Consider the following 26,801-nt stretch of genomic DNA (forward strand, 5'->3'; position numbering starts at 1 on the left):
AGTAGACTGATCCAAACCAGCATAGGCTGAAATTAACACTCTAAAGTAGGATAATGGAGGGAGGAGGGAGGAGGGTTCAGGATGGGGAACACATGTATACCTGTGGCAGATTCATTCTGATATATGGCAAAACCAATACAATATTGTAAAGTTAAATAAAATAAAATAAGGAAAAAAAAAAAAAAAGAAGAAAAAATAAAGTAGGATAATGTAAAATTCTAAATCAGGCAGTGATCTCAAGATAGCATGGAAAGCACTGATTCCAAAGGCATTAGAGCCTTAAGCAAAAGCACAAAATAAACAGAGTTCTTAAGCCTCTCCTAACATTCAGTAGATACAAAATAATTTCCCTCAATTTCCAAGTCCTAAAAATAAGCTTCTCTATTCTTCCCTGTCTCCACCAAAACAAAATTCCCATTCATACACAGAGGCACATTTCTCAACTACTGATTCTTACCAGTAATGATGTGGATTAAGCCTACCTGGGGTAGGTGTGGATGGGTGGGTGTGGGTGTGAGTGGGTAGGGGTGTCTGTGTGTGTGTGTTTCCTGTTTTGCTTATAGGGACAAATATCCTGAGTGGTTAACAAGAATGGTCGTGGGTAAGAAGGGTGAAGAATACAGAAAACTGAAACTGGTTTGTCTCGTTTTGCTTTCAACAGTCTCTCTTCCTTCCTCATTTATCGATTTCTCCCTCCAACGTCCTTCTTTTACTCCTATTGCTCTTAAGTTTAAGACTGAACTGAAGTATATTTTCTTTACTCTGTTATCTGTTATTTATTAATTTAACAAACACTTAACTAAGTACCTACTATATTCCAGACATTATGCTGGATACAAAGATAAGTGAGATAGACACGGTCTCTACCCTCGTAGGGTTTTCAATCCAATGTGGAAGGCAGCCTATTAAGTAAACAATTGCAATTTGAAAAAAGCTGCTTACAAAACAACATATAGCATTATTCTTTCTATTAATTGAAAAAAATTTAAGGCATTAAAATTGTATTCAGCAAATAAGATATTTTCAGTCAGATGACTTACAATGCTAAATGCTCCTTATAGTCTTTCTAATATCCCTAAATGATGGACTGAATCTTTAAGTTCTTCCCTCACCAATTTCCATTCCCTAAATTTCGGTTTCTTTTTCTCAAAATTTTATTTCAATTCACTTTCTTTACAGATAAAATGGCAATTGAAGCATTTCATGTGACAAGTATAGGGTATATTTGGGCTTCCCTGGTGGCTCAAACTGTAAAGTGTCTGACTGCAATGCGGGAGACCCAGGTTCAATCCCTGGGTCAGGACTATCCCCTGGAGGAAGAAATGGCAACCCACTCCAGTACTCTTGCCTTGAGAATTCTATGGACAGAGGAGCCTAGTGGGCTACAGTCCATGGGGTCACAAAGAGTCGGACACAACTGAGCAACTTCACTTCACTTCACTTCTATCCAAAAACTTCTAGAAGGAAATAAAATACTGGTATACCTAAGTAAGTTAGGCAAGGGAGAGTAGTTAAGTAAAAGGAAATTTCAAGACAGTTAACAGTTGAGTGGTTAAAAAAACACACACACAAAACCACAACATCTTTTAACCAACAAAGGCAACAATGTTCCTTGCATGACAACATTGAACTTAAAAGTATCTTAAGGTGGATAACAATTTTCAACATAAATTTACTTACTGATGATTTATTATGTGGTACTCTTTGGATATTGGAGAAGGAAATGGCAACCCACTCCAGTGTTCTTGCCTGGAGAATCCCAGGGACGGTGGAACCTGGTGGGCTGTCGTCTATGGGGTCGCACAGAGTCGGACACGACTGAAGCGACTTAGCAGCAGCAGCAACTCTTTGGACAACTTATATGTCTTTTTAGTACTTTGCATAAAGCAAGTGGCTCAATAAATGTTAGCTATACAACAAACATCTACTATTGAATATTTATGGATAATTTTTTTTAAATAACCAGAACAAATACCCAATTAAGACAGAAAGCCTTCTACAGTGAATCCTGGGATAAACATAAAAAAAGAAAAACAGTTTGTTAGATGAAAGTTATTTCCTTCTGGAGATAATGGCCAAACTTAAAACTCTGACATGACAAATTACTGAAGCTTCTTTGAGTGCTTATCACAGCACACAGATCTCAGGGATGAAAGAGAAAAAAATTCATATTGTGCAAACACTTTTATTTGCCAGTCAATATCCAAATCTTCCCTTCCTCTGCAATAACAAAAGCCCAATTTTATTCAAGGCAACCATGCATTCAGCTACATTTCCCTACTTCCCTGGCTCAGGATAATCTTTTGGTTATTATTATAACCAAAGGATAATTCCTTTGGTTCAGAATAATCTCCTTAAAGGGAGAGGTTGCATCTTTCTTTGTCTTTGCCTTGCTACCTGGAACTTTGCTTTGATGGATACAGCTCTGGCTGCTATTTTGGACTATGAGGACCAAGGCCACATTTTAGGGATAACAGATCAAAGAACTGGAAAAAGTTTAGGTCCCTGGCAACTTAATGAAGCAACTATCCTAGATTGCCTACTTTAAGAATTACTTTACATGAGGTAATAAATATTTTATGTTTAAGCCACCACTAAGTCTGTTTTCATTTTTGCTTTCTCAAATGATCGTGCAAGTGTGCTAAGTTGCTTCAGTCATGTCTGACTCTTTGCAACCCTATGGACTGTAGCCTGCCAGGCTCCTCTGTCCATGGGATTTTCCAGGCAAGAATATTGGAGTGGATTGCCATGCCCTCCTCCAGGCTGGGGATCTTTCCGACCCAGAGATCAAACCCATGTCTCTTACATCTCCTGCACTGGCAGGAGGGTTCTTTACCACTGAGCCACCTGGGAAGCCCTCTTAACTGATCACTTACCTTCAAACAGGTAAAGAATTTCTATCTCCTTTTTACAGATGAGGCAACTGAGATCCAGAGAGGTAAGATGACTTGCACAATACCAAATTAGTGAAGAGGTGGGTCTGGCTCCTGTCTCAATGCTTTTTCACCAAGAACTGACTCTTCACAGGTTCTAAATATAAAAAATAAATAAAAATAAACATAAACATAAATTTAGGCTTATTACAGTGGTAGTGGCACATTATAGTGTATATATGTGTCAAATTCTATGAAAATAAAAGGTGCCAACATTTCTATACTGTGGAAGGAGTCTATATCATATCCCAGTGGGGAAGGAAAAGAAATATATTATCCAAATAGAATCAAAGACCAAAATAAGCAAAGATATTTATTTATATGCCAAGGTTTTACCATATTGCTCTTCTTTTAAATAGTTTAGAAAAGTTCAAACTAAAAGCTTATTTTTTCCTCTTCAATGAGACTTCAATATACATTCTAAGTTTCCCCATTCAATCCTTAACTGGATTTTTTCTTAAAATCTTTACCTAGAATCCTTTTTTACTCTTATTACCACTTTTAAAAATTAAGCTTAGCCCATGCCTTAAATACAGAGATCAGTAATAAAGCACAACATCTCAAATTCTTTTTTGAAGCACACCACCCAACTGTAAAATATAAGGCAGTTATATTGCAAACTCACCAGTGAATATAATCAATTATTTCTAAGCAGTATATAAAGAAAATAAGGAAATAAAATATCTTCAAATTTTAAGAACACATATTTATTTCTTTTCATGGTACTATAGTTAACATAAAATTATCTAAGCAGGAGAGTGATCATATGCAACTTATGTTGGAAAGGCACATGACTTTTATTAGCATGGTCAAAAATAAACTGCAGATTGAATCCTAACCACTCCCATTTACTGCCAAGCTACTTGACTCTCTGAGTCTCGATTTTCCTATCCATAAATCAAATTAATACTTCTTCATAAGTTTTTGACTGGATGAAAATAAGAATGAATACAATGGAATTAGCACAGTACATGGCAACAGTAAATGCTTCATAAACAGTAATGCCCTTCCTGTCTTGAAAATTTAATATCTATATATTTAAATAATAAAAATCTGTGTTGTAAACACCCAAAGTCATCGAACTTAAACAGCAATAAGCCAGTTTGACATACAACCTTAAAATGTCATTTTTTTTGGAAAGGCCACGTTAGAGCTCTCCCTAGAGCATGCCACAGCCAAAGTCCTGATGCAGGTCAATGAAAAAAATACAACCCACAAAAGAAGAGTACAATCTCTTCCTCCCTGACATTAAAATCAAGCTTCTGAAAGAGACCCAGGTTTCTTCCTTCAAGTCAAGAAACTTGGGTTGCTTCAACCTACTGTCAGTGTCAGAATTCCGACAGAGAAAAGGGGTGGGGTGGAGAAAAACAGATGGCTTCTAAATTTCTCCATGGCAGCAGCGAAAAGGGCAAAAGCCAACCTACGGCTCAACTCCATTTTTCCATTTGAAAGTGACAGTCAATAGGAAAGTGAGATTCACAATAAAACATCAGATGTATGACCAGCTGAGCTGTATTCTAACCCTTCCCTGTATCAAGACATCAGTATAGATCTTAGTGTCTTTGATGCTCATATCTGTAGAAAAGGACACCAATCAAGAAAACCAGTATTTTGCCTTTTTTCTCAATCTTAACAGATGGCTATAGTGTTAATTTTTTTTAAATCAACTCTTTTTAAAAACTGAAGTATAACTAACTAATTTACAATGTTGTGTTCCTTTCAGGTACACAACAAAGTGATTCAGGTATACATATATGTATATTCTTTTCAGGTTATTTTATATTATAGGTTATTAAGATATTGAATATAGTTCCCTATGATATACAGCAGGTCCTTGCTGCTTATCTGTTTTATAATTAACAATGTGTGTATTAATCTCAAACTCCTAATTTATCTCTTCCCAACCCATACAGCATGCTTGATAATGAGTTTCTGAAAAGCAAATACCATTGCTCATGTGTATATTCAATAAACATAAAAGCAACAGCAAAATGTTTAAATTTATTAAAATTATAATGTCTTCATCATTTACACATACTATACTTCAGAGCCTCTTGAAAGTGAAAGAGGAGAATGAAAAAGCTGGCTTAAAGTTCAACATTCAGAAAACAAAGATCATGGCATCCAGTCCCATCACTTCATGGCAAATAGATGGAGAAACAGTGGAAACAGTGACTGACTTTATTTTTGGGGGCTCCAAAATCACTGCAGATGGTGACTGCAGCCATGAAATTAAGACGCTTACTCCTTGAAAGAAAAGTTATGACCAACCTAGACAGCATATTAAAAAGCAGAGACATTACTTTGCCAACAAAGGTCCATCTTGTCAAGGCTATGGTTTTTCCAGTAGTCATGTATGGATATAAGAGTTGGACTGTGAAGAAAGCTCAGCGCCGCAGAATTGATGCTTTTCAACTGTGGTGTTGGAGGACTCTTGAAAATCCCTTGGACTGCAAGGAGATCCAACCAGTCCATCCTAAAGGAGATCAGTCCTGAGTGTTCATTGGAAGGACTGATGCTGAAGCTGAAACTCCAATACTTTGGCCACCTGATGCAAAGAGCTGACTCATTTGATAAGACCCTGCTGGTGGGAAAGACTGAAGTCGGGAGGAGAAGGGGACGACAGAGGATGAGATGGTTGGATGGCATCACTGACTCAATGGACCTGAGTTTGAGTGAACTCCAGGAGTTGGTGATGGACAGGAAGGCCTGGCATGCTACAGTCCACGGGGTGGCAGAGTCAGACATGACTGAGGGACTGAACTCAACTGAACTGTACTTCAGATAACTAAAATACAATATATTAAAAAATTCTGCCAAAAAATAAAAGAAATACAGCTGCCATTTAATTTTTCATTAGGTTGCTTTAGATTTTTAAAATCAGAGCATGCTGGAACCAGAAATGATCTTAGAAGTGGTTCGGTTCAGATCTTACTTTTATAAAAGGTTTAAGGCACAAGGAAGTTAATTGACTTGGCCAAGATCACCTGGCAGAGCCAGGATTGGAATCTGGCCCTTAGAATTAATTCTAATGAAATACACTTTTTACCAGATTGTGGTAGTTTTAGAAAATTTAGATTAATCATTAAAGTTATCAAGGTTTTTCCTTGAATAAATTATTTTAAATTGTTAGAAGCCTGTTTTTTAAAGTCTATAAACTAACTGCATGTATTAAGCATAAGAATAACAGTTTCCCCACTTTAGACCTTCAATTATTTTTAAAAAGCTAATCATCTATCATGTCAAATATAGTCAACTCAATTACTCACAGTACTTAGAGGATTATTTACTTTAAGAAATATTTTTGATACATTTTTAAATCTTACACTTGATTCCTCCAGCTATCCAATACTTAAAAGGGTATTTTGCACACTTCAGTCATCCAAACGGTCCTTAGAAAGTGGAAAACACTTAGAAAGTGCATATTCTAAATAACACAAAAATTAGTTTGGTATGTCTAGGAGGTATATAATGTGCCCCCAAATAAAAAGACACTGGTATTGAGCATGCTACTGATACTCTATATTAGTGCCCATAATCAATTATCGCTGTTTTGAAGCATACCTTTATTGCCTTAATTGTGCAAGTCATTTTAACTGGTATTTACAGAACACAAACCAACTTGGCAAAAAGCATACTGAAAGGGTATATACAAAATGTGTGGTATAAACAATAAATAACTCAGGAAATCAGAGATATGTAAATGCAACATGGACTCCACCCTTGCAAAACAGATAAAATTAGAATAGATGGAGAACAACATGGATAACTACAAGGAGACAAATGAATTTTTCACTCATCTTGGAAAGCTGGAGCAGATCATGGGGAGTTTCAAGACCAAGATGAGAAACAGGAGTTCCTATGTTCACCCTAACATAGGGTGAACACCCTAATTATTTGATATTTCATTTCTAATTCTAAATTTCCATGTTTTTTCTTAAACTTTGGACTCTACTAACTGAGGAAGAATTGTTGAAATATCTGTTTGTTCAACATTTGTTGAACTTAGTTTTCAAATTTTATAAAACAAGAAATACAACTTGGCTTAAATCTGAACTAATCCAAGGCACTATCTATGAGGGACAAGATGCAAGAATCTGGAGACTGCCTCACACTATTCAACCGAATTCATGAGGAAGGATAGTAAGAAACAAGTAACTTAAGTAGGCCGTTAAAAACAACAACAACAACAACAAAAAACCACTATAAGCTACCCGATCCAAATCTATTATACAACTAATCATATTACTTTTCATGCATTCCTGAAAGCAACCATCTCATCAATTCAGTTCTTATAAGGAAAATCCACAATTTCCTTCAAACAAAATTGACAATCAGATATAATTGCATTTAACCTCTCTTTTCCCTCCTCCTCCCTTTTCTAACGAAAGTAATACATAGTTTGGTGTTCATATTCACCCATGGATTTAATAGCTTTAATAAAAGGCTTAGATGGCAGCATTCTTATTCAATTGTGCAAATGGACACTATCCAGTTTAGGAGTTTGGTAGACACTTTGAGACTTTCAAGAGGTTTCTGTCTCCAAGAAACGAGAATGGTTCAGTGGTTCAAGTTCATTTTTCCTCTCTTACTTAACTTTATAAAAATAATTGTCATCCAAAACCACTGCCCAGAACCATCCACAACAATAACCACATTTAGTCACTCAGTTACCATTTAGCAGGTGCAACAAGAAAGTACCGTCTTTCTCAAACTCCATACCACCATCTTACATCTAAAGATTTGTCACTTAGGGAAAACAATACCATAACTGGCACCAACTTTCTCCTCTCCTGATGTCAGCGGCTGCCGGCTTAACAGAACCGGCAGAAGAGCAGGATTCACCGGCCTAGCTTAGCTCGGCGTCGCGGGATGCGGTGAGCATCAGCCTGGAAGTGGTAGGTGTACCCTGTTCACCAGTGAGCACGTCCCTCGCCCATCGCCCTGCCAAGGCCAGGCTGGAGCCCACCCCGGGACTCGGTCCTGCACTTACCGACCCTCGCCTGCTCTTCTCCAAGAGCCTGCCCCTTGATAGACCCCAAAGAAAGCACCGGTGCCCTGCAGCGGGTAGAACGGAGAAAGGGACCCAGCGCCTCCAGCTAGAGCTGGAACCTACTCCCCACTGTGCCCGTCCATAGTGGAGCTCCCACCATCCTCACTGCTGGGGCAGGGCAGGCGAACTAAGCCTTATCTCAGGACCTGCCCCAGCCTCCCGATCCTCACCCACCTTGAGGCCGCCAGCTTTACGAAGCCGGGTCTCCAAGCGCGAGGCTCCGCCTGCTGAATGCTTGCAGGGAACAGGCTGGCCTCTAAAGCCCCCAGCCGCCGGCTCTGCACTGTACTTCTACCCACGGCGCGCTCCCGCCTCCTTGCTGCCATGGCGACAGCCCGGGTCCCCGGCAGCCGCTGATTGGTCCCACCGGGAGGGTGGAAGGCGCCGATTGGCTAGGGCGGAGACCAGGCCGCGCCGGAGGGCTAGGAGGCGGGCGGTGTGGAGCTCTAAGGCGTAGGAGCCTCGGGGAGGGTGAGCCAAGAGGGACGTGGCGCTCTGCGGCGCGGACTAGGAAGCCGCGCCCCTTCCTTCTTGGGCTTTCATGGAGAATCCTGTGGAGCAGGATTAGGGTGGGTGAGGTGCTTACCCGCGACCGGGACAAAAAAACAGGTGTCTCCTCGCCCTCGGCCGCCGGTGCGCGCTGGCAGCGCCCAGACTGGTCAGGCGGTCAGGCGATTTTCGCCCGCAGGCCTCCTTGGGGTCTAATACCCCGGGCCTCCTCCTTGGCGGGAATCTTACCCGTATTTGTAAGCTCACCTACCCCGGTTTTGTTATGCCGTGGGCCACTGTGGCTTGATTGCTTTTTGTTTCACCTTCTCTCACACCCGTCTGCGGTATCTTTCTTTTCTCCGCACCCTCCTTCTTATAGAACTAAGACATCTCCACACCCATCATTTTAAAGATGGGGAAACTGATCGTCAAAGATACTTGTCGCTCGAGGATTAGAGAAACTTTTGGAGCCTCGAGGCTGGTTTCGATTGAGTCTGCTAAGTAATGGCATCTTTCTCTGAAGCTGTTTTCTTGCTTGCAAAAATGGTGTTTATCTCAGAGTTGTTAGTGACGCTTAGATAAGATTCCAGAAAACCAGTATAGAACCTGCTGCATATGTTAGTAATGTTAGCTGCTTTTTATCAGGAAATAATACAGGGTAGTAGCTAAATCACCTATTTGGAGCCCAACTGCCCACGTGAAACCAATTCCTTGACTCGCTTAAGCGCTGTGTGCCTCACTTTCCTTGTCTGTAAAATGAGAATAATAATAGTATCCTCCTCTTTACAGCATAAGTAAATAGAATAGTGACAGGCACATAGTAAGTGCTCTATAAATGTTAGTACTTCTCATGTTAGTGGCTGAGCCAGGGCTGTAATTCAGCTCTCTAGATTCCAAGACCGGTGATCTCTACTCTTACACAACTCTCATCTGTACGTGAAGAACAATACCTAGAAATTCAGCTTATTTTAAGGTTCAGGAGGAAGTGCTTGTCCCTTTTCTTCAAATCGCAAACTATCTCCCTTACTGTCATGAAAGTCCTAGTATGTTGTGACTGCCTCCACTGAAGGTTTAATAGCAGAGGCAAATGCAAGGAAAATAATCATAGTTCTGATGGAGAGATTGAAGAATGAAAGCACTGGAGTAAGAAATGAGTTCAAGAAGTTATGGTGTAGGAACACTACACCATAGTAGTGTTTCATCTCTATCTGAAAAATATAAATACTAATGTGAAGGTATTGGTAATATTAATATATAATTAGTAACCAATGTTAGTGTTAGATTAGGAGACAAGCCACATCCCGTCTCTGTGGAAAATACTGAATTGTGAATACATCAAAAGCAGGAAGTATCTTCCACATTTTTATTACCCATTATCTACCACAGGGCCAAACACACTGTGCTTGATCTAAGCCCTAACATTTGAGATAAACCCTTTAAGGGGAAGCCCTGAAAGATCTGGTAATCTTCTACACTATTATCAAGATAAATATTATTTATTATTATTATCTAGTAACCCAATGGAAAATAAGAAATTGGATTAGTCCAACAACACAATGAAAAGAGAAAGAACCATAGCTGGGTGACTGAGACGTCAGCAATATTCTCAGCAATATTCTGGGGTGAAGGAAGAATAAAACAGGAAAACAGGGCAAACAGAGATGAAACAGCAAGATTCAGGATTAGGAGAGATCCCTAAGGAAGATATTTCAATATGTCATGTGCCTGTAAAGCAGGCAACAGCATCTATACTAGTAAAGATGCTTTTGTGATGGAGAAAAATAAGAACGTTAATCATGAACCCTGGAACTATGGGCTGAGGGACTTATAAGGAAATGTTACTTTATTTAATAGGTAAAACTCCAAACTTGGGGCTTTGGCACTAATGGAAAATCTCCTGATGGGAAGAAGGACGGAAGAACACACTACTGCACTGTTCAAGGAAGAAAACAAGGCTTTGGAGTCAAAACTAGGTCCCAACCCTGCCTAAATTAAAAACCCGCTTCTATATTAGTTGAGTGTTCTCTGCCAAGTAACTTAACCTTTGTCCATAGCATAGCTTCCTTATTTATAACATGGAGGCAATAATAGTTCCCACTTCATAAATAGGTGAGGATTAAATGAGTTCGTATTTGTAAAGCAAAGGGGTGCTTGGCACATAGTAAGCCCATAGCCCATATATTAATGTTGGATAAAATACTGATATCAGTTTCTCTATCTGCAACCTGGGATCATAATAGTGAACTTACTATAAGGTTCAAATGATGTAGGTAAATTGTTAGAGAAGAGATGCTCATAGACATCATTTCTCTGCCCCTCCATCCCTACAAGCCTGCAACCTGTTACCTCTGAACTCCTTTCTGATTCACACTGCCACTGCCATCAAGGGGCTGTTGCTCAACCTGGTCTAAGCAAGGATAAAATATCATTGCATGATTTTTCTTGACTCAGGTGAAAAGCTCAAAATGAGTTTACTGGAGGCCAGGAGAAAATGGAAGGGAAACAACTCCAGAGAACCAGCTGATGTGAAGCCTACCTCCATACTTTGGGTCGTCCAGGAAAAAACAAAAAGGTGTCAGGGGGATTCTGGTTTTTCAATACTTCTACTTTCCCCTTCTCTCTTTTTCTAGGGTCCCACCTGGCCGAGTTCCTCATTGCATTTAGAATGGAAGAGAGGGAGGCAGTAATACTTATAAGAGATGGTAAGTAATCTGAAGGAAGAAAACAACAGTACACTCTACATGGGTACCAAGACTTAGTAGTTTTATACGGTCTAGGTCAGTGGTCAGCAAACTATGGCCCTTGGGCCAAATTACCCAACTGCCTGTAAGGTATAGTTCAGGCCGAGGCAGAAAAGAAGGAGAGACGACCTCAATGGAAGTAGGTTACCTTTATTCAGGCAAGGAGGAGTGACAGGCTGAGTGCAAGAGGGGTCAGGGAGGCTTCATATTTAAAGGGAGGTTTGTGGAAGCGATAAGGGAAACATTAGTCAGGTGGGATGTTTTGGGTATTCTTTAGTTGAGATGGCATTTGTAGTTCGGCAGGGGGTGATAAATCCCCTGGGCAGGGGGTGATAAGTCTCGGTTAGATACAATTGGCCTGGAGCATCAGGGAGAGACCTAAAGTTCGGTTTTGTTTTCTCTGAAGTTAGATGATTCAGCGAGGGCCTTTGACACTGTTGTTTTCTTTTCTAGGCCCAAAGACTCCTTCATTCCAGATCCTGAAATCATAAAAAATGGGGGAAAGGGCGCTGTATCTCTCTGGCTACTACCTGCTCGATAGGGGTGACGGTTTTGGGTCTGGAACAGAGGATCGTCCTAGGACCCAGGGTCTCCTTTTCCTGAGCTTGGGATGAGGCTCTTGAGAAGAAGAATGGTCTTGACCTGGTCTCAAGAGATGGCCCGAGTCAGTTCTTGGAGAAACCTTTGAAACAGATTGAAGAGACAGGGTCCAAATAAGAGGAATAAAATGATAAGTACCAGTGGTCCCAGGAAAGGGAGCAACCAAGGGAGGGCCTGTTGGAACAGGTTTTGGGGACTGTAAAGGTTTTGTAACTCTTTTCTGTAGCATTCAATTCTAAGTTCTTTGACTCTGCCCTGGACTATGCCCTTTTCATTAACAAAATAGCAGCTGTCCTCTCCTAGGAAAAGGCAAGTCCCTCCCTTTTTCACGATGAAAAGGTCCAGGGCTCACCTATTTTGTAGGACCACAGAAGCTAATGAGTTAATTTGTCTTTGAATTGAAACGAAGGACTCCACTACATGCTCCATGTCTTCATTAAGTTCTTGGGATATGCTAAGTCACTTCAGTCGTGTCCGACTCTGTGTGACCCCATAGACGGCAGCCCACCAGGCTCCCCTGTCCCTGGGATTCTCCAGGCAAGAACACTGGAGTGGGTTGCCATTTCCTCCTCCAATGCATGAAAGTGAAAAGTGAAAGTGAAGTCGCTCAGTCATGTCCGACCCTCAGCGACCCCATGGACTGCAGCTCACCAGGCTCCTCCATCCATGGGATTTTCCAGGCAAGAGTACTGGAATGGGGTGCCAATGGGCCGAGGTCAAGATGCCCCCAATCCCAGTGCCTAGGGCTGCTGCTATGCCGGTACCAATCAGGAGGGGGGCTATGACAGCTCGTCTTTTCCTGTTGGAAAGTTCCCCTTGTGGGTAGACTATTTGTTCTACCGCTTCTTCTTTGAGGAATGTTAGGCCCGGGGTCAGGAAGACCAAGATGCAAGGTCCAAGGGAGTCCAGGGGGAGACATGAATATGCATAGGTCCTGCAGAGAATGAAGAGTCTCGGATTGGTGCAATTATTTGTGCTGTTCCAGAGAACCCAAGTGGAACAGAAGGAGGGAGCGGAGTTTGTAAGACCAGTGTAGTTGGGACTAGAGTAGTTGATACAGGTTAGGTTTCAAGAGGCTGAGAGTAGGACATTGTCAGAGACTGGTCCAATGAGTTGTGTAGTTTTTTGTTGGGAAGGGGAGGTATAGTTGCCCTGTGACAGCCAGGTTGAGGGTAAGGGAATTGCTATGTGTGGTGAGGGAGACAGTGACATGCATATCCAACACTGGGATGTGTGTTGTGTGTAAAAAGAAGAGTTGAGAAAGTGGGTAAGGTGTTGGTTGCCAGAGGGAGGTTTTAGGAGAGGCCATAATTGGGAAAGGAGGTCTAGGCATTTATAAGGTTCAGGAGTCGCCTGTAACCAGGAAATTATGTTCCTTATGACTTGTTCTTGTTTGTTTTTTTTTCCCGATTTTGATCTAGTACCCCCGGCATCTGAGTACCCCCAGTGGGCAATGGAATAGAAGCATATGTTTCTTTCATTTGGCTTACAGCAGGTACTCATGAAACTCCTCTTTTGTACTTTAACAATGAGTAGGGATTTGGACTTCCCCCCCACCGAGGTTCATGGTGCATGGTCTTGGAGCCATATTATAACATGAGGAATGAACATAAGAATAAATGTCTGAGCAGGGGCAGGGAGCAGCCAGAAGGCTGGGAGTGCAGAAGGATAAGGAACGAGGGAGTCATGGGGCTGTTAGTTAGGCAGTGCAGAGGAAGTAGCACCCTAGGAGTAGAACACAGCTAACAACGTAGGTGATACCCACGGAAAGATGAAGGATAGGTGGCCAGTCCCAAGGGGAGACAGTTACTAGGCCTATAGCAAGGACTAAAATTAAGAGCGCAGTTATAGTTAGAGAGATGGGGACAGGCCAGTCAGGGCGAGGGGCAGAAGGCCCCAAGTTGGTGATTGCTTGAATCTGAGGAGGAACAGTGTTCATTAAGATGTAGAATGATGTAGAGAATGAGAGTAAAGAAATCAATTTTGTCTGGAGTCAGGTCGTAGAAGTTTCTCTGAAACCTTGAGACACCAGTTGAGACATCAGTTTGGTCAGGTCTTTGAAGGAGGTTCCTGTCGGGGTGCTGGTCCAGAGGTCTTGTAGTAGTTGAGTCGGAAACCAGTTGTAGGTTGAAGAGAGTCCAGGTCATGCAGTGTCTTCTTGGATGGTTGACAGGTGTTGTTGCCGGGTGAATTTTAAGGAGGTGGGTCCTGTGAGGGAGACCTGATAGGGGTCAGTTAAGGAGGGCAGTGCAGGATTGGAGGTGACCCATTTTAGGCGAGAGAGGTGTACCCAGGAGGTGACCTTTTTGAGTTTAGCTGCAGTTGCGGTAAGGAGGATGATTTTGAATGGTCCCTGCCACTTTGGGGTTAGGTCACCCTGGGGATTATCAGACAGATAGACCATGCCCCCAATTTGTAAAAGGGTCAGGGAGGCTTGGGGGTCAGGGGCAGGCGAGTTGTGGTTGATGTATTTCCAGAGGGCATTGTGGAGTTCTTCCAGCAGAGGGGAATGTAGGAAGCTTGGTATGGGAAGAGGTTCAGGGGTTAGTCCAGGAGGTTGCATGGGCCTTCCATACATTACCCCAAAGGGGCTCGGCCCTAGGGGCTTTCTGGGCAAAGCCCATACTCTGAGAACAATCGGCAAAAGTTTAGTCCAATCCAGATGTACCTCGAGGGTTAGTTTGGTAAGAGTTTCTTTGACTATTCTATTCATCCTTTCTACCTTTCCTGAGGACTGGGGATGATATGGAATGTGAAATTTCCAGGGTATCTGTAAGAATTGGACAAGTTGTTGGGTGACCCTGGACGTAAATTCCGGGCCATTATCAGACTGTAAGGATGAAGGCAGGCCAAATCTGGGGATAATTTCTGTGAGGAGGATTTGGGCCACGGTGTGGGCTCTTTTGTTTGTAGTGGGAAATGCTTCTACCCATCCCGAAAAGGTGTCCACAAGGACCAGGAGGTATCTGACTCTCTGAACCGGGGGCATATGAGTAAAGTCTATCTGCCAATCCTGTGCTGGAAGGCTGCCTCACATTTGATGGGTTGGAAAGGATGTTGATTTAAGGTTGGAATTGGGATTAGTACGTTGACATGTTTGACAGGCACTGGTAAGGTTATCTAAATATTGTTGGTCAGCAGTGAATATGGGGAAGTGGTTACAGAGGAACTGTTGGAGTGTCTTGGATGAGGAATGAAAGAGTGAGTATAGATAAGAGAGGATTTCTCTGGTGGTGGGAGGGTCGGATGGAGTCAGGGCTAAGATGACAGGGGACTGGAGAGAAGGATGGGACAGGGCTATCTCCTTTGCCTTCTGGTCTGCAGCATTGTTGTAGGCCGATATGAGACTTCCCTTTTGATGTCCCCTACAGTGGAGGATGGTGGCTTTGTTTGGTAAGAGTGCTGCCTCTAGAAGTTTGTGGATCAGGTCTGAATTAATAATGGGGGATCCCTTTTGGGTTAGGAAACCTCTTTCTCTCCATATTAGGATGTTTGAGTGAAGTATGTTATAGGCATATTTGGAGTTTGTGTGGATGTTAACCCTTCGATTTTTAGCCAGAGTTAAAGCTCTGGTGAGAGCTATCGGTTCTGCCTGTTGGGAGGTGGTGTGAGGTGGCAGAGGTGAAGCTTCAATTGTCTGGGTCTCATGATTATGATGAAGGTCTCCCGGATGATGGCATATCGTGCCACGAAGGGTGGGGATTTTTGAGAGCTGCCATCAACGAACCAGTGTGAGGTGTCTGGGTCTAGGATGGGCTGATCTGTTAAATGTTGGAAGAGATTTTGGGTAAGATCTACTGTTAGGCTGCAGCTATGTAGAAAGGGGTCTGTTATAGAGGATGTGGGTAACAAGCTGGCGGGGTTAATGGGAAAGCACAGGGAGAATGAGAGCTGAGGGTCAAGGAGAAAAGGCATGTAGGACCTGTACCCTGGAAGGGGGAAGGGAGAGGAAAGCCGGATGTGATAGTAAGTCTCAGAAGGTGTGTGGAGAACAGACTGTTAAAGGGGCATGCCTAGAGAGTTTATTTGCTTCGGGTACAAGGGCTGAGATAGCAGCCATGGCCTGTATACAGTGAGGCCACCCCTTGGTCACCATGTCCAGCTGTTTTGATAGGCTATGGGAGCCCAGGTGTCTCCAGCCTGCTGACATAGAAGTCCCAGGGCCTGTCCTTAGTTGGAATGGGCAAAGAGAAAGAATGGTCTGGTGTGATCCTGCAGGTAGAGAGTTGGTACTCGGAGGAGGCTCTGGGTGAGCTGGCGAATAGGATTGGCCAGCAAGGAGGGCTTAAAGAGGGGCTCATCCAGATATCCTTTAGTTGCTTCACAAAGTGGCTTTGTAATGAGGGAGAAGTTAGGGATCCAGATACGGAAAAAGTTTAGAAGGCCAAGGATAGACAGGAGTTCCCTTTTTGTTTTTGGAAGTGGACAGTTAATTAAGGCCTGGGTTCTATATGGGTGAATAGTTCTTTGTAGGTGGGATATGGAGAGCCCCAGGTAGGTGACTTCTGTCTGGGTTATTTGGGCCCTGGATCAGGACACCCGATAACCCCAGGAACCTAGGGCCCCAAGAAATTTGGCAGTATGTTGGAGGCAGAGTTTTCGGGTTGGGCTACAAAGGAGGAGGTCATCTACGTATTGGAGGAGATGACTCGGGGCTAGGTCGAGTGTCTGTAGGTCCTTTTGTAAAGCCTGTCCAAAAAAGTGGGGGCTTTCTCTGAACCTCTGGGGGAGAACTGTCCATGTTAGTTGTTGGGAAACGTGAGTCTCGGGGTCTTGCCAGGTGAAGGTGAAAAGGGGTTGGGAGAGGGCATGGAGGGAGATGGTAAAAAAGTGTCTTTGAGATCTAATACTGTGAAGTGGGTTGCAGTCGGAGGTATGGCAGACAGAAGGGTGTAAGGGTTAGGGACTACTGGGAATGTCGGCGTGATGGCCTCATTGATTTTTCGCAGTTCCTGGACCAGACTCCAAGAGTTTGGTCCCTTCCTTACTCCCAAAATAAGGGTGTTATGTGGTGAATGGGTAGGAGTTAAGGTACAGGCTTGAAGAAGACAGTCTATGATAGGCTTAAGTCCCTTATGGACCTCCGGGGTGAGAGAGTACTGTTGTTGGGTGATTATAGTCGAGGGGTCCTTTAGGGTAATGTGGACTGGGGGATGATGTCTGGCTATAGATTGATGATCAGTGTCCCAGATTTGGGGGTCTAAGGCGGGTAGATCCAAGGGAAGGTCAGGGGTGAGGGATAGGGATGGTCCAGGTGCCATCTGCATGCAGAATATAGAGCTTGTATCGAAGTGGGGTATGGTAATAAAGACCCCCATTTTGGATAACAAATCTCTCCCTAGGAGTGCCATCAGGCACTGAGGCATTATGAGGAATGAGTGTATGAGGGTTGATTTTCCAAATTGACAAAGTAATGGAGGACTGATTTTTGGCTTTCAGGGAACTCCAGAGACCCCCTTGATTGTGAGTTCTGAGTCTTGAGTTGGGCCAGAATAGGAAGTTAAGAGAGAGAAAGCAGCTCCAGTGTCTACTATAAACGAGGTCTTTTTTTCCCACCACTACCCTGTCTACCCTAAGTTCCGAGCTTGTGTCTGGGACACAGGCCGGGGGACTGGAACCTGGACCTTGTCACTGGAACAACTCTCATAGGGTTGGGCTGGGGTTTTGGGGAGAAGTGGGGATATCCCCAGCGGTGCCAGGGCAACCCTGTGGACATTCCACTCTCCAGGTCTGGGAGGTGGGGACCTCCTCAGGGGTGTCAAGGTGTCCCTGGGGGCAGTCCATCTTCCAGTGTCCCCACTGGCTACAGGTTGGGCATGCTTTTGTTGGGGGGCCGTGGGTTTGGGCATGCCTTTGACCAGTGTCCCAACTGGTTGCATCAGAAGCAGGGTCCCGGGAGGCATCTTAACCCCGTTCTGGGAGACTTGGGCCAGGCTGATCTCTTCCCTTGATTGCTGCTGCCAAAAAGGCATATTTAGCTTTTCTCTCACGGTCTTTTTCTCTCTTAGCCTCCTCCTCTCTATTATTGAACACCTTGAAGGCTACTTCTAGAAGGTCTCTTTGTGGGGGGTGTCTCAGGGCCCTTCTCTAGTTGAAGCTTGCGTCTAATGTCAGGGGCTAACTGACTGATGAATTGAACACAAAGGTAGAGGAACCCAGCAGGGGTGGTAATATCTAGGTTGGTATACTTCTGGACTGCCTCTGTGAGGCATGCCAAGAATAAAGCTGGATTTTCATCTGCCCCTTGGGTGATTTCCCTGACTTTATCATAATTGACATGGATATGAGTATTTTTCTGCATTCCTTTTAGAAGGCAGGTAATCATATGATTGAGTCTCCTGAAACCTGGGTCACCGGGCTTGTGGGTCCAGTAGGGATCTAACTGAGGCACCGCCTCATCAGCAACTGGGCTATCCCGGTCTTGGTTATGTAAGTGATCAGCATGGGCTTTTGCTGCTTGCCAGATATGGTCTTTCTCATCTGGGGTGAGAGTGGCATTTAGGATATAATATACATCACTCCATGTGAGGTTATAGGCCTGGGAGAGTCTCAAGAATTTTTTTCTATATCTGGTAGGGTTTTCAGAAAATGATCCTAACTTTTCTTCTGTCTGACTCATGTCTGACAATGAAAATGGCACATGGTTGTGTGTGTGTGTTGGGGGGGGGTGTCCTAAGATGGCAGAGGAATAGGATGGGGAGACCACTTTTCCCCCCACAAATTCAATGAACGAACATTTGAACGCTGAGCAAATTCCACAAAACAACTTCTGAACGCTGGCAGCGAACATCAGGCACCCAGAAAGGCAGCCCATTGTCTTTGAAAGGAGGTAGGACATATTTTGTCTTTTATATTTTAAAAGATAAAAACAGAGACAAAAGAGTTAGGGATGGAGAACAGTCCCGGGAAGGGAGTCCTAAAAGAGAAGTTTCCAAACACCAGGAGACCCTCTCATTGGCGGGTCTGTGGGGAGTTTTGGAATCCCAGAGGGCAACATAACCAGGAGGAAAAATAAATAAATAAAACCCACAGATTACATTCCTAATGGCAACTCCCAACAGAGAAGTAGCCCAGACTCTCGCATCCGCCACCAGCAAGCAGAGGCTGAACAGGGAGGCACGAGCTGCACTGCTTAGGGTAACCGGGCCTGAATGCCCTGAGGGCAATCTACGGGAACTGACGTGAGATAGCAACCCAAACTGTGGGAAAGCCAGAGAGAGAGAAAAAAGAGAGTGAGAGAGAACTATCCCACAAAAGCCCTAACCTAAGTCACTGCCAAGCTCACAGAACAAAGGACTGAGCAAATACCAGAGGAGTGCTAGTCGTGGACCAGCCCATCCCCCGCCAGAGGCAGGGAGGCAGGGGGGCAGGGGTGTGAAGCCAGAGCCAGAAAGGGGCAATCTTGGCCCCAGAGATGGCATCCTCTACCAAACTTCAAGAAGGCTCCCAGTTGTTAACCAAGACTTCTTGGGGTTCTGGACACTTGACATCCACCAGGAGGGTTGCAGCCAGAGATAAGCCCTCCAGAGGAGACACACGGCACATCTGAGACAGGCACGCCCGCTGCCACCCAGGAAACCGAGCGGCTGGGACTGGGGAGGTGATAAGACGCACTGCACCTGGGGAGAGAGCGCTTGGCAAGCACCTGGTCGCCTGAGCTGCTCGAACCTGGGAAGGACACAAAATGCAGGCCCAACCGAGTCTGTACCTTTGTGGAGTACCCAAGAACCTGAACCTGAACGGCTTAGACCTGGGAAGTGCACGCAAGCCAGGGCCCACCTCAGACAGTTCCCTGACAGAGCAACCTAGAGCCTGAGAACTGTAGACTGGGAAAGCACACGCACCATGAGCGGGGGCAAACCCAGTGAGGCCAAGACACTGCAAGCACTCCCCACACATGCCAGTGATATTTGTTTGCAGTATTCCTCCCTCCCCACAGCACGACTGAACAAGTGAGACTAAATAAGTGACTACCTTTGCTGCCTTATGTCAGGGCGGAAATTAGACACTGAAGAGATCAGCAAACAGAAGAAGCTAAAATAAACAGAGAGAACCACTTTGGAAGTGACAGGTGCAACAGGTTAAAACCCTGAAGTTAGCACCGACTACATTGGAAGGGGCCTATAGATCTTGAGAAGTATAAGACAGATCAAGGAACTACCTGAAACTGAACTGACTCCACACTGCCCACAACAGCTCCAGAGAAATTCCTAGATATATTTTTACTATTATCATTTAAAAAAATTTTTTTTAGTTTTTTTTTGTTTTTAGGTTCTCTATTACTCCTTTAATTTTCATTTTCATAACCTATTATTACCTTGTGACTGCAGCCATGAAATTAAAAGACGCTTACTTCTTGGAAGGAAAGTTATGACCAACCTAGATAGCATATTCAAAAGCAGAGACATTACTTTGCTAACAGAGGTTTATCTAGTCAAGGCTATGGTTTTTCCTGTGGTCATGTATGGATGTGAGAGTTGGACTCTGAAGAAGGCTGAGCGCCGAAGAGTTGATGCTTTTGAACTGTGGTGTTGGAGAAGACTCTTGAGGGTCCCTTGGACTGCAAGGAGATCCAACCAGTCCATCCTGAAGGAGATCAGCCTGGGGATTTCTTTGGAAGGAATGATGCTAAAGCTGAAACTCCAGTACTTTGGCCACCTCATGCGAAGAGTTGACTCATTGGAAAAGACTCTGATGCTGGGAGGGATTGGGGGCAGGAAGAGAATGGGACGACAGAGGATAAGATGGCTGGATGGCATCACTGACTCGATGGACGTGAGTCTGAGTGAACTCCATGAGTTGGTGATGGACAGGGAGGCCTGGCATGCTGAGATTCATGGGGTCACAAAGAGTTGGACACGACTGAGCGACTGATCTGATCTGATCTGATTACCTTGCAAAAAAAAAAAAACAAACCGTATTTTAAAAGCAAACTTCATATATCTATTTTATAATTTTTGTAACTTTGTTTGTTTTTTTTGAGATTGTATTTTCAAGAGTCTAACCTCTACTCTAGATTTTTAATCTTTGCTTTTTGGTATTTGTTATCAATTTTGTACCTTTAAGAATCTAATCTTTAGTATCTATTTTTACTTAGGGGTGTGATTACTAAATTGATTGCTCTCTTCCCTTTTGATTCTCCTTTTTCTCCCCCAAGTCACCTCTATCTCCTCCCTCCCCCTTCTCTTCTCTACCCAACTCTGTAAATTTCTTTGTGTGTTCCAGGCTGTGGAGAACACTTAGGGAACTGCTTACTGGCTAGATCTGTCTCTCTCCTTTTGATTCCTCCTTTTCTCCTCCTGGTCACCTCTATCTCCTTCCTCCCTCTTCTCTTCTCTATGGAACTCCATGAATCTCTCTGAGGAGTCCAGCCTGTGGAGCGCACTTAGGGAATTGATTACTGGCCAGCTTGCTCTCGCCCCTTTTGATTCCCGCTCTTCTCCTCCTGGTCACCTCTATCTCCCTCCTCCCTCTTCTCTTCTCCATGTAACTCTGTAAACCTCTCTGGGTTCCCTAACTGTGGAGAATCTTTTCATCATTAACCTAGATGTTTTATCATCAATGCTGTATGGATGGAGAAGTCTTGAGGCTACTATAAGAATAAGACTGAAAAACAGAGGCAGGAGGCTTAAGTCCAAAACCTGAGAACACCAAAGAACTTCTGACTCCAGGGAACATTAATCAATAAGTGCTCATCCAAAAGCCTCCATAACTACACTGAAACCAAGCACCACCCAAGGTCCAACAAGTTCTGGAGCAAGACATACCATGCAAATTCTCCAGCAATGCAGAAACATACCCTGAGCTTCAATATACAGGCTGCCCAAACTCACACCAAATCCATAGACACTTCAAAACTCACTACTGGACACGTCATTGCACTCCAGAAAGAAGAGATCCAACTCCACCCACCAGAACACTGACACAAGCTTCCCTAACCAGGAAACCTTGACAAGCCACTCATCCAACTCCACCCACAGTGAGGAATCTCCACAATAAAGAGGAACCACAAACTGCCAGAGTACAGAAAGGCCACCCCAAACACAGCAATCTAAACAAGATGAAAAGGCAGAGAAATACTCAGCAGGTAAAGGAACATCATAAATGCCCACCAAACCAAGCAAATGAGGAGTCTACCTGAAAAGAATTTAGAATAATGATAGTAAAAATGATCAAAAATTTTGAAAACAAAATAGAGTTATGGATAAATAGCCTGGAGACAAGGATTAAGAAGATGCAAGAAATGTTTAACAAGGACCTAAAAGAAATAGAAAAGAGTCAATCAATAATGAATAATGCAATAAATGAGATCAAAATCACTCTGGAAGGAACCAACAGTAGAATAACTGAGGCAGAAGATAGGATAAGTGAGGTAGAAGATAGAATGGTAGAAATAAATGAAGCAGAGAGGAAAAAAGAAAAAAGAATTAAAAGAAATGAGGACAACCTGAGAGACCTCTGGGACAATGTTAAATGCCCCAACATTCAAATCATAGGAGTCTCAGAAGAAGACAAAAAGAAAGGCCATGAGAAAATACTTAAGGAGATAATAGTTGAAAACTTCCCTGAAATGGGGAAGGAAATAGCCACCCAAGTCCAAGAAACTCAGAGAGTCCCAAACCAGATAAAGCCAAGGTAAAACACCGCAAGACACATATTAATCAAATTAACAAAAATCAAACACAAAGAACAATATTAAAAGCAGCAAGAGAAAAACAACAAATAACACACAAGTGAATTTCCATAAGGATAACAGCTGATCTTTCAATAGAAACTGTTTGGGCCAGGAGGGAATGGCAGACATACTTAAAGTGATGAAAGAGAAAAACCTACAACCCAGATTACTGTACCCAGCAAGGATCTCATTCAAATATGAAGGAGAAATCAAAAGCTTTACAGACAAGCAAAAGTTCAGAGAATTCAGCACCACCAAACCAGGTCTTCAACAAATGCTAAAGGATCTTCTCTAGACAGGAAACAAGAAAAGGTTTATAAACTTGAACCCAAAACAACGAAGTAAATGGCAATGGGATCATACTTATCGATAATTACCTTAAATGTAAATGGGTTGAATGCTCCAACCAAAAGACACAGACTGGCTGAATGGATACAAAAATAAGACCCCTATATATGTTGTATACAAGAGACCCACCTCAAAACAAGGGACACATTCAGACTGAGATTCAAGGGCTGGAAAAAGATATTCCACGCAAATGGAGACCAAAAGAAAGGAGGAGTAGCAATACTTATATCAGGTAAAATAGACTTTAAAATAAAGGCTGTGAAAAGGGACAAAGAAGGACACTACATAATGATCAAAGGATCTCTCCAAGAAAAAGATATAACAATTATAAATATATATGCACTCAACAAAGGAACACCGCAATATGTAAGGCAAATGCTAACAAGTATGCAGATGACACCACCCTTATGGCAGAAAGTGAAGAGGAACTAAAAAGCCTCTTGACGAAAGTGAAAAAGGAGAGTGAAAAAGTTGGCTTAAAGCTCAACATTCAGAAAACTAAGATCACGGCATCTGGTCCCATCACTTCATGGCAAATAGAAGAGGAAACAGTGGAAATAGTGTCAGACTTTATTTTGGGGGGCTCAAAATTACTGCAAGATGGTGATTGCAGCCATGAAATTAAAAGACGCTTGCTCCTTGGAAGGAAAGTTATGACCAACCTAGATAGCATATTCAAAAGCAGAGACATTACTTTGCCAACAAAGGTCTGTCTAGTCAAGGCTATGGTTTTTCCAGTGGTCATGTATGGTTGTGAGAGTTGGACTGTGAATAAAGCTGAGCGCCAAAGAATTGATGCTTTTGAACTGTGGTGTTAGAGAAAACTCTTGAGAGTCCCTTGGACTGCAAGGAGATCCAACCAGTCCATTCTAAAGGAGATCAGTCCTGGGTGTTCTTTGGAAGGAATGATGCTAAAGCTGAAACTCCAGTCCTTTAGCCACCTCATGCAAAGAGTTGACTCATTGGAGAAGACTCTGATGCTGGGAGGGATTGGGGGCAGGAGGAGAAGGGGTCGACAGAGGATGAGATGGCTGGATGGCATCACTGACTCAATGGACGTGAGTTTGAGTGAACTCCAGGAGTTGGTGATGGACAGGGAGGCCTGGCGTGCTGCACTTCATGGGGTCGCAAAGAGTTGGACATGACTGAGCGACTGAACTGAACTGAACTGAAAGTCAAATGTGCCAAATTCAGGTCAGCGGTCTTGATTGTCTAATTAGTATTGAGGCCAGATCTGTATACAGAGTTGTTTTAAGTGGTTAGCTTTGAGTTCAATGAGTAAGAGCAATTTGAGATTTTTTAGAACATAGGCCAGAGGGGAATCTTTTGAGACAAATTGGCCAGACTCCTTAATTGAAAGGCAAGCAGAGGCTCCTATTAGGAGTTCGAGTCGTCACCCGTAGTCGCAATAGCAGTTATGAGAAGAGAGCTCTGTGTCGAGGTGGAGTGTCCTCCACCGTCACCTACAGAGTGGCCCTAGACCGGTGGTCCCCAAGACCCGGAGTGGGCTGAGTTCTAGGGCGCCTCTAGAACACGGTCCAGATCTTACCTTAATCTAGGGGCCAGCTTGAGTGGAGTGTTGCATGTAGAGTGGTCAAATGGCAAGAGTTCCCTCCGCTGGTCATCAGAGAGAGAGTGAGAGAAAGGGGGTAGAGCCGAGGCCTGGGGGTATGCAAAACACCGGTAAAGCCTTAGAACAAGGCTTGTACCACTCACAAAGACACTAGGCATCCCCGAGGGGATCTTATGAGCCCTGGCAGAAAGTGAGCTAGGTGGGTGTTCACGCTCCCAGACTCCAGGAAAAGGGAAAACAATGAAAGGGAGGGAGAGTAAGAGAAACAGAGTGAGACAAGTGCCTCGCCCTCTCCCGGGTTTTGGCACCAAGAATGTAAGGTATAGTTCGGGTCAAGGCAGAAAAGAAGGAGAGAGGACCTCAGTGGAAGTAGGTTACCTTTATTCAGGCAAGGAGGGGCGACAGTCGGCCTAACAACCAGGCTGAGTGCAAGAGGGATCAGGGAGGTTTCATATTTAAAGGAAGGTTTGCGGAAGCAATAAGGGAAACATTAGTCAGGTGGGATGTTTTGGGTATTCTTTAGTTGAGATGGCATTTGTAGTTGGGCAGGGGGTGATAAGTACTCTGGGCAGGGGGTGATAAGTCTCTGGCAGATGTAGAGGGTGGAAGGTTTCTGGACAGGGGGGTGATAAGTCCCCTGGGCAGGGGGTGATAAGTCTCAGATAGATATAACCGGCCTGGAGCATCAGGGCGAGACCTAAAGTTCTGTTTTGTTTTCTCTGAAGTTAGATGATTCAGCAAGGGCCTTTGACACTGTTGTTTTCTTTTCTAGGTCCAAAGACTCCTTTACTGCCTGTTTTTTATAAATAGTTTTATTGGAACACAGCCATTCTCAGCAGCCACACTCACCTGCCTGTGTCGTGTCTCTGATTACTTTTGTACTACAAGAGTAGGGTTCAGTGGTTATAATGTAGAATGTATGGCTCTCAAAGCCAATATATTTACTACCTGACTCTTTACAGGAGAAAAAAAAAAAAATTGCTAACCTCTGATCCTGACAATTCACCCAGAATTATCGTCAGTATCCTGAGTGCAAAAATTTTCACCTCCATCAAATCCCCTAATCCATTGCTTCTCAAATTTAAATGAACATACAGATTACCTGGGGGTCTTGTTAAAAATGCAGATTCTGATTCAGTAGGTCTACAGTGAGGCCTGAGGTGCTGCATTTCTCATAAATACCAAGGTAATACCAGTATTGCTAGTCCCTAGATCAAAATGATCACCACAATATCTAGTTAAATGTCCATCACCACACCTAGATGAGATTTTTTTTTCTTGTGATGAAACTTAAGGTTTACTCTCTTAGCAACTTTTAAACATGAAATACAGTATTTTAAACTATATAAACAACTGACTGTATAGCACAGAGAATTCTATGCAATAGTCTATAATTACCTATATGGGTAATTATAAGTACCCTATGGTTTTTCCAGTGGTCACGTATGGATGTGAGAGTTGGACTGTGAAGAAAGCTGAGCGCCTTAGAATTGATGCTTTTGAACTGTGGTGTTGGAGAAGTCTCTTGAGAGTCCCTTGGACTGCAAGGAAATCCAACCAGTCCATTCTGAAGGAGATCAGCCCTGGGATTTCTTTGGAAGGAATGATGCTAAGGCTGAAACTCCAGTACTTTGGCCACCTCATGCAAAGAGTTAACTCATTGGAAAAGACTCTGATTCTGGGAGGGATTGGGGGCTGGAGGGGAAGGGGTCGACAGAGGATGAGATGGCTGGATGGCATCACTGACTCAATGGACGTGAGTCTGAGTGAACTCCGGGAGTTGGTGATGGACAGGGAGGCCTGGCATGTTGTGATTCATGGGGTCGCAAAGACTTGGACACGACTGAGAGACTGAACTGAACCTATATGGAAAAAAATCTTTTAAAAAAGCGGATATATGTATATGTATAACTGATTCACTTTGCTGTTCACCTGAAACTAGCACATTATAAATCAACTATACTCCAATGAAAATTAAAATAGAATAATAAAAATAAGCTATAGTCACCATGCTTTACTTGACATCTCCAGGATTTATTTTATAATTGGAAGTTTGTACCTTTTGACTACCTTCACCCTTTTCACCTGATCTTGATCCATATTGCCTCTGGCAACCACCAATGTGTTCTCTGTATCTGTGAGTTCCTGTTTTCATGTTTGTTTTTTAGATTCCATATATAATGAGATCATATAGTATTTGTCTTTTTCTGTCTGACTTATTTCACTTAGCATAATGTTCTCAGGGTTCACCCATGTTGTCAGAAATGGAGGAATTTTCTTCTTTTTTGTGGCTAAACAATATTCTATTTTTTTATATGTTTATTTTATTTATCCATTCATTCATTGATGGACATGTAGATTGTTTCCATGTCTTGGTTACTGTAAATAA

At 43.2% G+C, this 26,801-nt stretch overlaps 1 protein-coding gene and 1 long non-coding RNA gene across 5 annotated transcripts in view; one reads left to right on the forward strand and one right to left on the reverse strand.

Moving 5' to 3' along the window:
• The window catches only part of NUCB2 (nucleobindin 2), a 40,499-nt gene extending 32,183 nt beyond the window's left edge, over positions 1-8,316 (reverse strand). For 2 of the 4 annotated variants that reach the window (XM_055548458.1, XM_055548459.1), the window contains exons 1-2: positions 8,161-8,316; positions 2,877-3,030 (exon numbers count right to left, since the gene is read on the reverse strand). The gene's annotated coding sequence lies outside the window, so the exon portion shown is untranslated. Of the gene's footprint in view, positions 1-1,680; positions 2,009-2,876; positions 3,031-7,926; positions 8,076-8,160 lie in introns of those variants that run through there. The other 2 variants (XM_055548461.1, XM_055548460.1) reach the window with 2 other exon arrangements.
• A 104-nt stretch (positions 8,317-8,420) lies between these two features.
• Positions 8,421-12,069, forward strand: LOC129628891 (uncharacterized). Its single transcript, XR_008702962.1, has 3 exons — positions 8,421-8,555; positions 11,106-11,177; positions 11,670-12,069. It is a non-coding gene; the product is annotated as an uncharacterized LOC129628891 (long non-coding RNA).
• Positions 12,070-26,801: the final 14,732 nt, after the last annotated feature.

This window comes from Bubalus kerabau, chromosome 15 (assembly GCF_029407905.1).
Source record: "Bubalus kerabau isolate K-KA32 ecotype Philippines breed swamp buffalo chromosome 15, PCC_UOA_SB_1v2, whole genome shotgun sequence".
In the NCBI taxonomy this organism is placed as follows: Eukaryota; Metazoa; Chordata; class Mammalia; order Artiodactyla; family Bovidae; genus Bubalus; species Bubalus kerabau.